We start from the raw sequence: 13,774 nt of genomic DNA, 5'->3' as shown, positions 1-13,774 counted from the left end.
AGAAGAAAAGGAGAAGGAAAGATGAACTACCTGTCCATTCTCAAGGTTGAAGAGCTATCTTCTCTCCTCTTGGATCAGAGCTCCTGGCTCTTGAGCCTTTGGACAGTGGAACCGAACATAGTTTCTCAGGACTTCGTCCTCCACAAAGGAGATCTCTGATATCCACACCTTCAGATATCATCTTGTAGGACATCTGGCCCTACATAATCATGGGAGCAAATCTTCTAAAAAAAAAGTCCGCTTATATACGGACAGATATTTTATTGGTTTTGTTTTCTCTGAAGAACCATGAATAATATAACTAAGAAACATGCCTCTATTGCTCTATTTTTTATTTGCTATGATAGATTCTGCCAAAGACTGTGTGCTCTCAAGATAGTTATGAGAAGCATGCACTGAATTTTGTTTCTATTTATATTCAGTACAAGATATCTAAGTTGGTACTTGATACTACAGTTGTGCATTATTTACCTTTGGTTATCTGCTTGTATAAACAATGTTGGGATTTTGCAAACTTCTCATCCAGTGGATTAGAGAAATAGGTAGAAGCCAAACAGTTATGAGGCCCAAGGGAATGGAAATTGTCTCCAGCTTCTCTATGTTGACTTGGCTACTGCTCACAGCTTCTTTGATGAGGGAACAGCAGATACCAGCTGCCCCGGCACGTGCTTTCCAAATGAAGGTCGACACCATGCTGAGCACAGATTAGTTCCCAAAGACATGATGGAAGAATTCATCTTTGTTTCTAAATCACTCATCCCCTGAAATATATTGTATTTTTATCTCCATTGCTTTGAGTTAGAAAAATACAGTGAGAAAGTAAAGGTCTACCAAAGACACTATCTCCCTAGGAAATATGTTGACTTCTATTTTTTTCCTTGACTACTTTAAATTTATTAGATGATAAAGTAGTTCTGTAAGAAGAAATCATTATTTTGAAATATTTCTATAATTTCTTAATTTTTCCACATCAATATAAAATATATTTATAATTTGACTTTAAAAAAAAGTCAAGAATATATTTTTATATATAATAAGTTCAAATTCAAATTATACAAATCATTCACCTCTAAACATAGCACTTAAAATTGACTCATCAGTTTTTTTTCTGATCAAGGATGGCGTACATTACCTAAGAATCACTTCCTGTTTGAAGGTTTTTTTGTTCTGATTTTGATTCTCAAACAATTGAACTTGTTCTCTAAGCCACTTCTTTCTAGTGGTACAAATCACACTCTTTCTCTGTATTAGTTAAGAAGGAAATTGAGATCACAAAATAAAACAATATAAATATAGAGCTTCTTCATAAATAAGAATGATTATCCATAGATTTTTCCAAATAAAATCTGCATATTGGAAGGTATTTAAATGTGAATTGCTGACTTAGAAATAAAAATTAAAATGTTACTCATGGTTAAAAGGAATATACAAAACTAATATAAATAATTCACACTTCTAATATAAATAATTCACACTTAAATTATTAGTCTATTTGATCTGCAGTATAGTTTAACTTTGATCTTTCATTGTTATTAATTTTTGCCTGATCAATTTATAAGAATTGGATATTGAAGTCGTCCACAATTATTTTGTTGAGGGGTGTTTCTTTTATAAAATTTGATACACTGATATTTGGTGTACATATATTTAAAACTGATATATCTTCTTGATGGGTTGTTCCCTATCCCAATATGTAATGTCCTTTTTTGCCACTTTTGATTAATTTTGCTTTGAAGTTTGCTTTGTCTGATAAAATATTTTTACCAGTGTTATTTTTACTTTGCTTTGTGCTTCCTTTTGCATGAAGTATCGTTTTCCCTCCTTCCATTTTCAGTGTGTGTAGGTCGTTGTAAGTGAGGTATCTCTCTGACAGGCTACAAACAATTGAGTCTTATTTTTTCCCTCATCCTGCTTTATTTTACTTAGAGCTTTAATGATTCCAAAGAAAGTGGAATTTTGATTCTTGACCCAAATAACTAAGGAATTTCCTTCATAGGCCTTAATTCCTCCTCCTTCCCCTCTTCCACTTTCTCCTTTTCTCTCTTTCATCTTTTTTTCTATTATTTTATGAAAAAATCAAATAAAATTTCATAAACAAAATAATAAGAGAATAACAATAGCTAAGTCACTGTGTAGCACTATCTTCAAAGTGGTTAACAGAGTACAAGACATAAACCCCAAAGATTCTTACAAAAAAGAAACAGATAATGCAAACTTTCTTTTCAATGATCTAAAATAAACTATTATAAATGAAACAAATTATCATATATTTTAAAATATTTTAGAATCAATGAAATAAGTGACTTGGAGAAGTACAGAACACCTCCCTGCTTCCTGTTATCGCTCTTCTATTTTGCTTTTTATTTGTATATTTATAGATATTTCATGTTTCTCATGTAAGAGAAACCAAGTGATATTTGAGCTTGTTTGTCTGATTTATTTCACTTAGCATTATATTCTCAAAAGGCATCTATTTATCTACAGATGCCTCAAGTTTATCTTTCTTTATGGCAGACTAGTACTTTATTATGTATAAATACCATTTTTTCCTTATCTACTCATCTGATGATGGTTATATATGCTTTTTCCAAAGTCTAGATATTATAATTTGTGCTGCTTTAAACATGGGTATGCATATATCCTTTTAATATGATGATTTTATCTTTTTTGGGAAGATACCTAGGAGGACAACTGGGACAAATGGAATTTATATTTTTAGTTTTTTAAAGAATCTCCACACTGATTTCCATAGGGGTTGTACTAATTCATATCCTCAACACAATGTAGAAGTATTCCTTTTCCTTCACATCTTCACCATTTGTCATTATTAGATTGTTTTGATGATAGCCATTCTTTCTGAGGTAAGATGGTATCTCAGTGTAGGTCTAATTTACATTTCTCTAATGGACAGTGGTGATGAGCATTTTTTTAATGCATCTGTTGGTCATTTGTACTTCTGAGTAGTGTCTATTTCAGTTGTCCATTGTTTGATTTGGTCTTTAATTTGAGGAATCAATTTTTTTTTTAGTTCTTTATATATTGTTGATGTTAGTCCTCCGTCCATGGAATGGATGGCAAAAATATTTTCCCATCCTGAAAAGTATCTCCTCAATCTGTTGGTTCCTTTTTTGCTAGGCAGAAACTTTTTAATTTGACATGATCCCATTTATTGATTCTTGGTTTTATTTCTTGTGCCATTGAGGTTATGTTCAGAAAGTCCTTGTCTACGTTTATGTCTTAAGAGTTGTACCTATTTTATCTTCCAGCAGGTTAAATGTTTCTGTTTTTATATACAGATGCTTGATTCATTTTGATTTTACTTTATTATATAGACTCAATCTTCTGCACGTGGATGTCCAATTTCCCCAGCATCATTTATTGAAGAGGCTGTCTTTCCTCTAGTGAATGTTTTTGGTTCCTTTGTCAAAGATCAAATGGCTATATGTGCCTGTGGTTGTTTCTGCTTCTACTCTGTTGCATTAGCCCACATGCCCATTTATGTGCTGGTGCTATGCTGCTTTTATGACTATGGCTTACAGAATATCTTCGAGTCTGCGATTGTTATGCCACCTGCATTGCTTTTGTGACCCAGGATTGCTTTTCCTATTCTGTATTTGTATTTGCTATTCTATATACATTTTAAGATTGCCTTCTATAGCTCTGTAACAAATGATGTTTGTATTTTGATTGGGCTTGCATTAAATCCACATGTAAGTTTTGGAAGTAAAGCCATTTTGATTGTGTTTGTTCTGCTTATTCAGAAACCAGGATATCTTTCATTTTCTGATGTCTTTCTGTATTTCCTTTTTCAGAGTGATATAATTTTCATCATAAAGTCATTTCCTTAGGTTAATACATAAGTACTTACTTTTTTATGTTATTGTGAATAGTATTATTTTCTTAATTGCTTTTCAAATGAGTTCATTATCAGTATGTAGGAATAATATTGATTTCTGTGTGTATTTTGGATCCTACTACACTGCTGAATTTGGTTACCAGTTCTAGGAGTCTTTTGATCAGCTTCTTTGGGGGTCTTGTTAGTAAAGAATCATGTCATCTACAAATAATTTTATTTTGAATCTGCCCTTTCCTGTACATATCCCTTTTATTTCTTTCTCTTCTCTGATTGCTATGGCTAATGTTTCTAGAATGATGTTGATCTGGAGGAGTGGTGATAACAGACATCTTTGTCTCCTTGGTTGCAGAGGGAAGGTCTTCCCACATTTAATATAATGTTCGCAGTAAGTTAGCCATACATGGCTTTTATCACATTGAGATAAAGAATCTCTATACCTATTTTATTCAAGGTATTTATTGTGGATGGATGTGGTCTCTCGGGTAAGGTATCACTTCAGTCTTGAAGCTAAACTATCCTCTTGGGCACTGTACTCTGCTTTGATCAGGTTTTTCTGTTGCTACCTCTGCTCCCCAAGGCAGTGGAGACCCAGGGGCTGTCAATGGGCACCTCTCTGTGGGGTCCTCCTGGCTCGATGTGGGGCCCAAGTGGGCACTAGCATGTGTGTCTCAATTTTTTAATTAATTCACCAATATGTACCTTTTAACAGGATAATTAAGAACATTTGCATTTGTTAATATTGAAAGGTAGATTTTCTTTCAGCTTTTTCTCATGTTTGCTTTTCACTAATATTCCTTTGCTTCTTTATTCTTCCTCTTTAGGGAGTTGAGTTCTGAAAAGTAAGTATCTTCTGCAATGCTAGCTTAGTGATCTTGAATTCCCTTAGTTTCTGCATATGTTAGATATCCTTTTGCTTTCAAAGGATTGCTTTGCTGGATATAGCAATCTAAATTGAAAATTACTTTCTTTCAGGGGTTGAAATACTTCATTCTATGCTCTCCTGGCCTGTACAATTTCTACTGAGAAATCAGATGTTATTCAGGTGAGTATGCCTTTATAAAAAATTTGTTCCTTTTTTTTTCCTTGTAGCTTTAATATTCCTTTTCTGTTCTCTTTCCATTTTGAACCATAGAATGATGTGGGGAGTTATTTTCTGATCATGACTGTTTGGGGTTCTGAATCCCTACTGTACCAGGATATGCACAACTTTCTAAATATTTTGAAAACTCTGCTGTTATTTAACTGAATTGATTTTCTGTACATTTATCCTGTATTTTGATGTCTTCTTTTGTTTTAAGAACCCATGAATTTGATCTCTTATGTGTGTCCCAGAGATCTTGCATGTTTTATTCATTATTTATTTTTACTTGCTATATGATTATGATAATTCATCTACTTAATTTTCAAGTACTGAAATTCTGTGTTCTGCTTCACTGTTTTTATTTTATCAGGTTTTCCTGAGGTTTTTTTATTTGTCTTATTGAGTCCTTCATTTTCAAGAGTTCTGTTTATATTCTTTTATTTTAGAATATTATCCATTTACTGAATTGCTCTTTTGTACCCTGCACTGTTGTCCTTATTTCATTCAGTCGTTTACTTGTATTCTTTTGACAAGGTTGATAATTGTTATGATTGCTTTTTAAAATTTTTTGTCTAATGTGTGTCCCCTTCAACAGCATTGCAATAAGTTACTATGGAAGAGTTAACTTTTGAAAGTCTCATTTCACTTGTCTTTGCCTGTTTCTTCAGTTTCTTCGAAGAGCTTTGTGCAACTATGGGGGTGAAATTCTCTCACCCTTCTGTGAGGGCTTTCCAAAGGGGCTGTCTGCAGTGCGTGATGTGCCCTGGTGGATGGTCTGCAGATATTTCTCTAACAGTTCATTACAATGTACCCTGATCAGCTAAGGGTGTGACCCATGACACAATAGGCAAGGGAGAGGGAAAGATATAGGGTCAGGGAAATGGTGAGAGAGAGACACAGAGATAGATTAAATTGGAATAGAGACTATGAGAGAAGAGGACGGGAATAAAAGGCTAAGTGAAGGATAGCAAGGGGGATAGACAGTGTTCAGGAAATGCTCAAAGTATGTTATAGACATGTGCACATGTGCACAGCAACTCCTGACTCTGTGTAACTGACATGCAGAGATAAACATTCCTCTTGTTTCTACCAATGAGCCACTGATAATTCAAACATTCTCAATAAAACCAAGAGAAACAAGCAAAACTTAAGGACACAAAAAGTGAATTCTCATCATCCAAAATAACCCCCACACACACACATTTCTCAGATGTATTTGAGAGAGGCAGGTAATCCATCAGGACTCCTTCTGTTTTAGTGAAAATCATATAGCAATAAACAAGGAGAAAGTGGAGATTTTGTGTAGAACTGCCATTGAAGGTAAGTAGAAACCATGTCACAAATATTTTCATTCTATTTTTCATCTGAAATATTTCTAAAATTCTCAACATCATTTTCTGATCAACTTTTCCAAAGACTGGACAGACATACTCAATCTTACCTCAGGACACTCCTGAAACAAGAAAGAAAACAACATCACTGCCATTAGCTAGCTTGGATAGGGAACATAACCCTTCACAATGACTACAGTGGGGGGTGAGATAGTGACCGGAGTCAGTGTCCCGTGTTCACATGGCCAGGAAAGGATACATGCTTCCCATCACTCTCTGTGGTTGTGTGTTTAAATAAAGATATGTGTCAAACGGACATCTGAGGTCAATATAAGAAACACATAGAATGAATGGCAATGTCTCATTTTGAGTTCTGGATACAGTGGTAAATTACTATTGCAAACTAAGAATTCTTATTTTAAATGTCCCAACTGATGAAATGCACGACCTGAGGAATTTATTCATTAATATTTCAAGTAATAAGATATTTATTCTTAACCACTTTCAACAAGTGTCTTCAACTATATTACATATAGATTGCTATGTTCTCAGTTTAAACTTTTTAAAAATTAATATTTCTGTAGTTTTTCTTTACATGTGTTTGTTCTCTTATTTCATCTAAATTAGATAAGTCTGGCCTAGAATTGTAGGACCTATACCCTCATCACAGCTTTTTGATTTAAATAATATGCTTTATCTTTTTTCTCACTAATTCTTCTTCATTCTGCTTAGTGCCCTCTAATCCTCTAAAGATAACAGATGCTGATTAATTGAATTAAAGGGCCAATTTGAGAAGCTCAGGCCTGACCGACATAGTTATCACTAACTTAATTACTTGATATCTGCAAGGCTTTTGTTCATATTTCAAACTTATACTCAATCTGTGTTAATCAATGTGTACTCTTCTCCTATCAGTAGAACTATTATTATTCCTGCATTATAAGATTTATTTTGTTCATATAAATGCTATTTATGATTTTAATTTGCATAACTGCTTGCGACAAGCTTTCTTATCATTTCTTGTCTAGGCAGTGATCTGTAATACTCTTGATTTGATAAAAAAGAGATTTTCTGTTATTTTTTTGTAAATATGAAAATAGAAAACTTCCAGAAAATCAAAATCAATTCCTTGAATTTGCTGTCTAGTTGTAACTACTAACTACACAAGTTATACAAGAAATATTTAAACATAAGAGAAATGTAAAGCTAAGAAGTAAATGAGTAATAAGTTATTGGTCTGCATCAGAAACAAATAACTGTCACTTAATTTTCACTTGTATCAAGTTCTTTCAGTAAATGGAAAAAGATGAAATAAGAACATGATTAATCCAATTATAAAGAATCATTTTATTATAAAGAATCATTTTGATTTTACATAATACAGATAACATTGCAAATAGAAGGGGTCAGCTTTTTCTTAAAGATCATTAGTATTTTATAATTACTGAAACCTCAGTTACACAATTACTCCTGCTATCCCTGATGAAAAATTTATGAAGATTGCCTGAGAAAGAAGAGACAGTGGAATATGTGAGAAACTGACAATGGAGAAATGCTCTCCGAATGCATCTGGCTGCCCTCCAGAACTGTCCCAAGAGAACCCGAGACATGGGATATGTTAAGACCACAATCACTTTTCTAACATGTAAGGAAATAGCAGCATTTTCAGACCATAATGTTGAAATATATAATCATGATAAGTAGATCTTATTATGACTTACATTCTGTTTAAATTGGGTCAAGAAGTTGCTGAGGTAAGCCAGAGGCCCAGGTGATCAGAAAGCATTATAAAATTCCATTGACCTACAGAAAATAAATAGTACTATCAAGAGACACTGAATAATGCATTAAAAGTGTATGTGTCCGTGAAAATTAGGTTTCTACACTGTGAGTTTTATTTTTAGAGATATGTCCAGTAACATAATTATACAGCTTTGTAAAGTACAACATTACAATTGTCATAGGTGTATCTGCTTCCCTAATCTTCATTGACTGAATCACATACAGTAGTTGTGAGTCACTCATTTATCTATCATTTCCTTTAATACTCTACAACATGATTCTTATTCGTGGATGTGACTCTTTGAAAGTTGTATGTATGAAATCACATCTTCCTGCTTGTCTTTCCCCCATTACTCTTACACAAAGACAAATTTCAGTAAAATAATAATAATATTGCAAAATATGCATTTAAAATATATGGTATATGCCTGCCATTGATTTGTAATTTTTTGTAAATTTTTTATTTGCCATCTTTCCTTCTCTCCTTATTTGACAGCCAAGAATTCTTTATCAAGTAGAAATGTAAAGCTTTGAGCTACACTGTAATGTGGTACATTGTCATGTGGGAGTTTCAATTAGTTCATGGCCTAATTATAGGTGTTAATTTCTTTTTCAATTTAAACAGACTAAATTAAGTTTTTATTTTTTGCCCTCACGCAAGATCTTGAAGAATTGATGAGACTAGACACACATTTTGTTAAAAAGTCCCTCAAAATTGTTTTACATCAAGTAAACATATGTAGGTAGTAAACATATGTAGGTGAGTAATGTTACCCTATTGTAACAGTCATCTTGTTCATGCTGGAGAACTTGGTTAACTCATGGCTATAGTTCCATATATACATACATATATATGCATTGTGTGTGTATATATATATATATATATATATATATATATATTTACCATATGTAATCTTTTGCATTCAGTGAGATTTTCAAGCTTGAAGATCAGATGAAAAACCAATTTTTAAAAAATATTCAAATGTAAATTATAATGATGGTCAAACATTAAAGAGGAAAAATAACTGGATGGTGAACAATGTTTTCCCACTTTTATGTCACCTCTCATATCCCTATAGCAACATAGCTTTTTCTTATTGATGTTCATATCTGCATTTTATTGATTTTCATGGGAAACAGACACATCCTTGAAAAGGAAAGAGGTCCCAGGAAGCTGAAGAAAAGTTAAAGACCATGTGGGTTGTCAGTGTTTCAAATTGAAATGCCTATCCAAGAAAATGAGCAGGTCAGAGCATGCTTGCAATTTGCAGCGTGTGATTGGGAAGCGAGTTAAGGACACCACTTCAGGGGTGGGTGAGGAAGAAACAGCTGGTTCTCTCATGCTTCCTGGGGTGGCCTCCAGAGACACAAGACTCAGGCACTTTGAGCTAAGTGCCTCTTCCCAAAAGAGACCTTAGGAGAACGTGAAACTCTATGCAGAATAATTATGATAAACTGCTAACATTTTACTTGTTTCTAGTGAATATCATAAAAGATCATTTTGATTCCTTCAATTATAAGGCCAAATAAATTATCTTGAGAGTAAGTTGCATTTTTTAATTCTTTCTGAATATGTTTCTGAAATCTGGTGAGTATAGACTCATGCCAATTTTCTTTTTTTGTTGTTGTTCATTATTTTTGGGTAATAAAAGAACTTTTGGGGATTTAGCAAAACTGTTACCAAATTAGCAGGTAAAAATTCACAAACACAACAAATCCAAAATGGATTTGTTAATACATTAGAATCATTAACATGCAGGTTGATATTTATTTAGCCTTCAAAGAGTTTGACATTTTTTCCTTTATAATTGTATTACCCTATTTAAAAGGAAAACAATGTCTAATACATCTTATAAACTCTGAAATTAGGAAGAATACATAGAATATCATTCTATGTTGAGATTTACTGTGGGTATACAGTGCATCAATGTAAGTAAAAACAAACCTTAGTAAACCAAGGAAAGAAATCTTGAGAAAGTGCCTTCAAAGAATAGCAACCAAAGAATTCAGTTGAGTCTTCTGCCAAACACAAACACCTAAACAAAAACAACCACAAAAAGCTCTCCTCTTAAGGGTTACTGTTTGTATAAAATTAAAAATAACTAGAAATCTCAGTGATCATAGAAAGGAAAGATAAACTTGGAAACTTGAAATGCAATGTGAAAGAACTCTTTAACTCCATCAAGGCTCAAATTTTAGATAGTGTCCAGAATATTTGTCTCCTTAATTTTGATTTGAAGTACTGTATTTCCAGAAGATTTTTATAGTACTTTACTATAGCTATGTTACTTGGATTAATTCACTGAACTACTGGTGTGTGGCAGGGGGACCCAGAAGACTGGGCCAAGAATGAGATTCACACAGATATGTTCTCTAGGTTGGACAGGGCAGTGTGGGAAGGAGAACTACTGTGGGGGCATCACATACCTCTCATTTACGGAAGTCCAAGCACACCTGTTTGCTGCGGAGGACCTCAGAACCAATGTGAAAAGCACGAGGGAGCATTCATTGTGAGAGACAACAGAACACTGAAAAGGAAAATGAGGCTGTGATTTAAAATACACGATATTTCTCCACTTGACCTGATTAATCTAGCCTTTTGCTTTACTGCATTATGGTTTATGGAAATATTCTGATTGCATTATCCTTCATCAGGCACATTTTGCTGCTGCCAGTCCATTATTTTTGCTCCCAAGACAGTGCAGTGGTAAGGTTTTTTTCATTTGTCTGTTTTTATTTGTTTTTCTGGACCACCCTCCCCATCATTCCTTTCCTGCTTGTAGTAAGCTAGATTTATTTCTCTAGATAACTTCTTTTGTATACATCATAGGGCATCCTGGTAACAACTGACCTTTCTCCAAAAAGTCTTTGTAAAGTTTACAGAATATGTTAATTTGTTTTCTTTATTGACAGACTAATCCTTGTTAAACAAATGTTAAACTTAGAAATACATTTTTGGTTTCAAAATAAAGTTGACGTAAAGATTAAACCTATTCATTTTATTAAGATACATTTCTTTTTTTTAAATGTGATTATTATATCTTTTTTTAAATGTGTAAAAATTTTACATGATTGTTCATTAGCATTTGAAAATACATGTTATCCATTCTGGGGGAAGAACTGACGAAACTATGAATACATTTACTGATAGGATAATACGGTTTTTATGCTTAATTAACCTGGAACTGTAAAGTATCATCATCTGTACTTTAAGTATATACCCTCTAAAAACATTTTTTTCCTTAAAATGAATATTCTGTCCAATCGTTTCCTTGAGTTTTTCTTTGTACACAGAGATGATGTACAGTATTTGTTCTATCTATGGTAGTGTATACTACAAGGAACATTTCAGGCACTATAATGATTTTGGCGATAATGCAAAACTATTAGGAAAGCAATATAGAAAATACATAGAATTATTAAGCAAATACACACACACACACACACCTACTCCCAGGAGAAACACATTCAATAGATGAATCAATTATGCTTAAGTAAATTTCATTACTACATCCTGGCAAGACCTAAATTATTTGTTAAAGGAATACTTCCAGACAATTACATCATGCTATGGATATGTGTCCCAGTTATATAAAAGTTTAATGCTATATCTAAAAGGAAAGTCAACTGAGCTATTGTTCCAAAATCATTTCATTGCCTTTTAAGAATGACTAAGAGGTGTTTACGAAACGGTGCAAATATATTTCTGTCAATGGAAAAGAGTAAAGTCTTGTGAATATATTTCTTACCTGAATTTATTTTCTCTGCAGTCTAAGAAACTTCTAAAATATAACTTGGTGCAGCAATGGAGATCATAGTTCTAAGAAATATGCTGACTGTAACCTAGAGAAAACATTTCTAATGACATTCACTCTTATCTGTCTGTTTGTAACATTTCTGTATGAGAAGCTATTTCTTCTAAGTAAAGTATTCAGTGTAGTCTTTGATATTTATTTTATGGTGATTAATTAACTTCTTACAAAGAGCTTGGATCTAGTTAGAGCAAGTTCATGACCTTATGGTAAATTCAGTAAGTCAAAGAAGACAGACTCTTTCTGTTATAAATAGTGAAGATCACAAATCTACTATCCTTCACCAAAGAAAGAAAAAAGGTATTTAGACCTTTTGCAGCTGTCTGAAAATTGTATAAATGTCTATAATATTAATGTGCTTTCCTTACTTTTAGTATTCCTTGGAGAATCTAATACCAGAGGTCAGTTCTGCTGCTCCTAAAAGAAACTCAATCTTGCTAAATGTTATATAAAAATATGTCTTCTTGCCTTTTCTTTTTTGGTACAATCAGAAGGCCAACTGTAGAATACATACTTACCAAAACATAAAGACATTCACCAACATAGGGCAATTGGCAATGAATAGTGTCACTTACAATTCTATTACTGTGAAGCTGTGGCCCTTTAATAGTATTTCTATAACAAAATAAACATAAAATAAATGCAACAACATATCACATGCCTGCTCAGAGTGCATTAGTAAAACAGTAAATGAAAAATTGAAATTAATGCAACTGAAAGATATATTTTATAATTATTACTCTGATATTTCCTGAAAGGCTTCATTCATGAATGCAATTACCTCTGTTTTTCATTTTCGTCTTTGTGGTCTATGGTTGGTTTTCCTAGTTAATTCTAAAATTTAACATGGATAAATACTAGATAAATATTAGTCTGCTTATTCAGTCAGATTTTCTATTGCCTGGACACAATTCTCAAAACCCAGAACTTGAAAAAGAGGTTTAATTTAGCTCATGGAGATCAATGGAGATTAAATCATGGAGAAAGAAAGTAACAGAAAAAGATGTTTAGTTCATGGTGCTCTGGAAGAGAAGCAAGGAAGCACTACCAGGGAAGGAGTGGCTGGATACAGTATCTGAGACCAAGCCTCCCTGACCCACTCAGACACAGGGATAAGTATGCTTTACCGATCTCCTTGGAGGGTCTCAAGTCAATCAAGTTGACACAGTTAAGCTTAAACAACACCTTTCACCCCATGTCAACCTGATAATTAAACAAATCCTGTTAAACCACACCTAATAGCCAAATGAAAACAAAAACTCATCAACAATTCCTGTGTACAGCAAAGAACACAGTGATCCCGTGCCCGAGTCTCAATGGTTCTGAAACTTTCAAAAGGTTCAACTCAATATCTCACTTTAGACTCAAAGCAAACTCTTATCTGCGAACTTTTGTAAAAATCAAAACAACTTACATCCTCCGAAGGTACACTACCACTGACTAAACATTCCAATTCCCAAAGGGAGAGCTAAGGGCATACAAAAATTAGACCAAAGAAAGGCTAAGCCTGAGGAAGGCAAACATTAAGTTCTGTAGATCCAAGCCCAATATCTGGGCCACATGCTGGTGAGATGTGAGCTCCAGTGAGCTTGGTAGCCCCATCCCATGCCCTACTAGGTGCAGCTCACCAGGCATCTCTCTTGGGTTCAGCTCTCTGGCTCTTTTTGGGTCTGCTCAAAATCTACAGCTTTCCTTAGCTGACATTTTATGTTCTCTGCATCTCTCATGTCCTGGGGTCTCCACTGCTCTTTCTGCTTCATTCCTACAGCTTCATGCACTACCCTCCCAGGGATTCCTTGCCCAGCCCCACAGGGCTTCTTGTGAAATCAGGGTTGAACCCCTACTAAACTCACAATTCTTGTATTTTGAATACCACTAAAAGGTGCATCACAAGGACAAAGTCAAATCTGCT

At 33.7% G+C, this 13,774-nt stretch overlaps 1 long non-coding RNA gene across 6 annotated transcripts in view; it reads right to left on the bottom strand.

Moving 5' to 3' along the window:
* The window catches only part of LOC147820996 (uncharacterized), a 49,191-nt gene extending 37,227 nt beyond the window's left edge, over positions 1–11,964 (bottom strand). For 4 of the 6 annotated variants that reach the window (XR_015447860.1, XR_015447858.1, XR_015447859.1 and 1 more), the window contains exons 1-3: positions 11,800–11,964; positions 10,478–10,578; positions 7,990–8,071 (exon numbers count right to left, since the gene is read on the bottom strand). This is a non-coding gene — a long non-coding RNA (uncharacterized LOC147820996). Of the gene's footprint in view, positions 1–30; positions 200–7,989; positions 8,072–10,477; positions 10,579–11,799 lie in introns of all 6 variants that reach the window. The other 2 variants (XR_015447863.1, XR_015447862.1) reach the window with 2 other exon arrangements.
* Positions 11,965–13,774: the final 1,810 nt, after the last annotated feature.

Source organism: Heterocephalus glaber, unplaced genomic scaffold (assembly GCF_053883595.1).
Source record: "Heterocephalus glaber isolate CG9 unplaced genomic scaffold, H.glaber_assembly_v1.0 deba00001778, whole genome shotgun sequence".
Taxonomy (NCBI): Eukaryota; Metazoa; Chordata; class Mammalia; order Rodentia; family Bathyergidae; genus Heterocephalus; species Heterocephalus glaber.
This window is presented reverse-complemented; position numbering and strand designations above follow the sequence as displayed.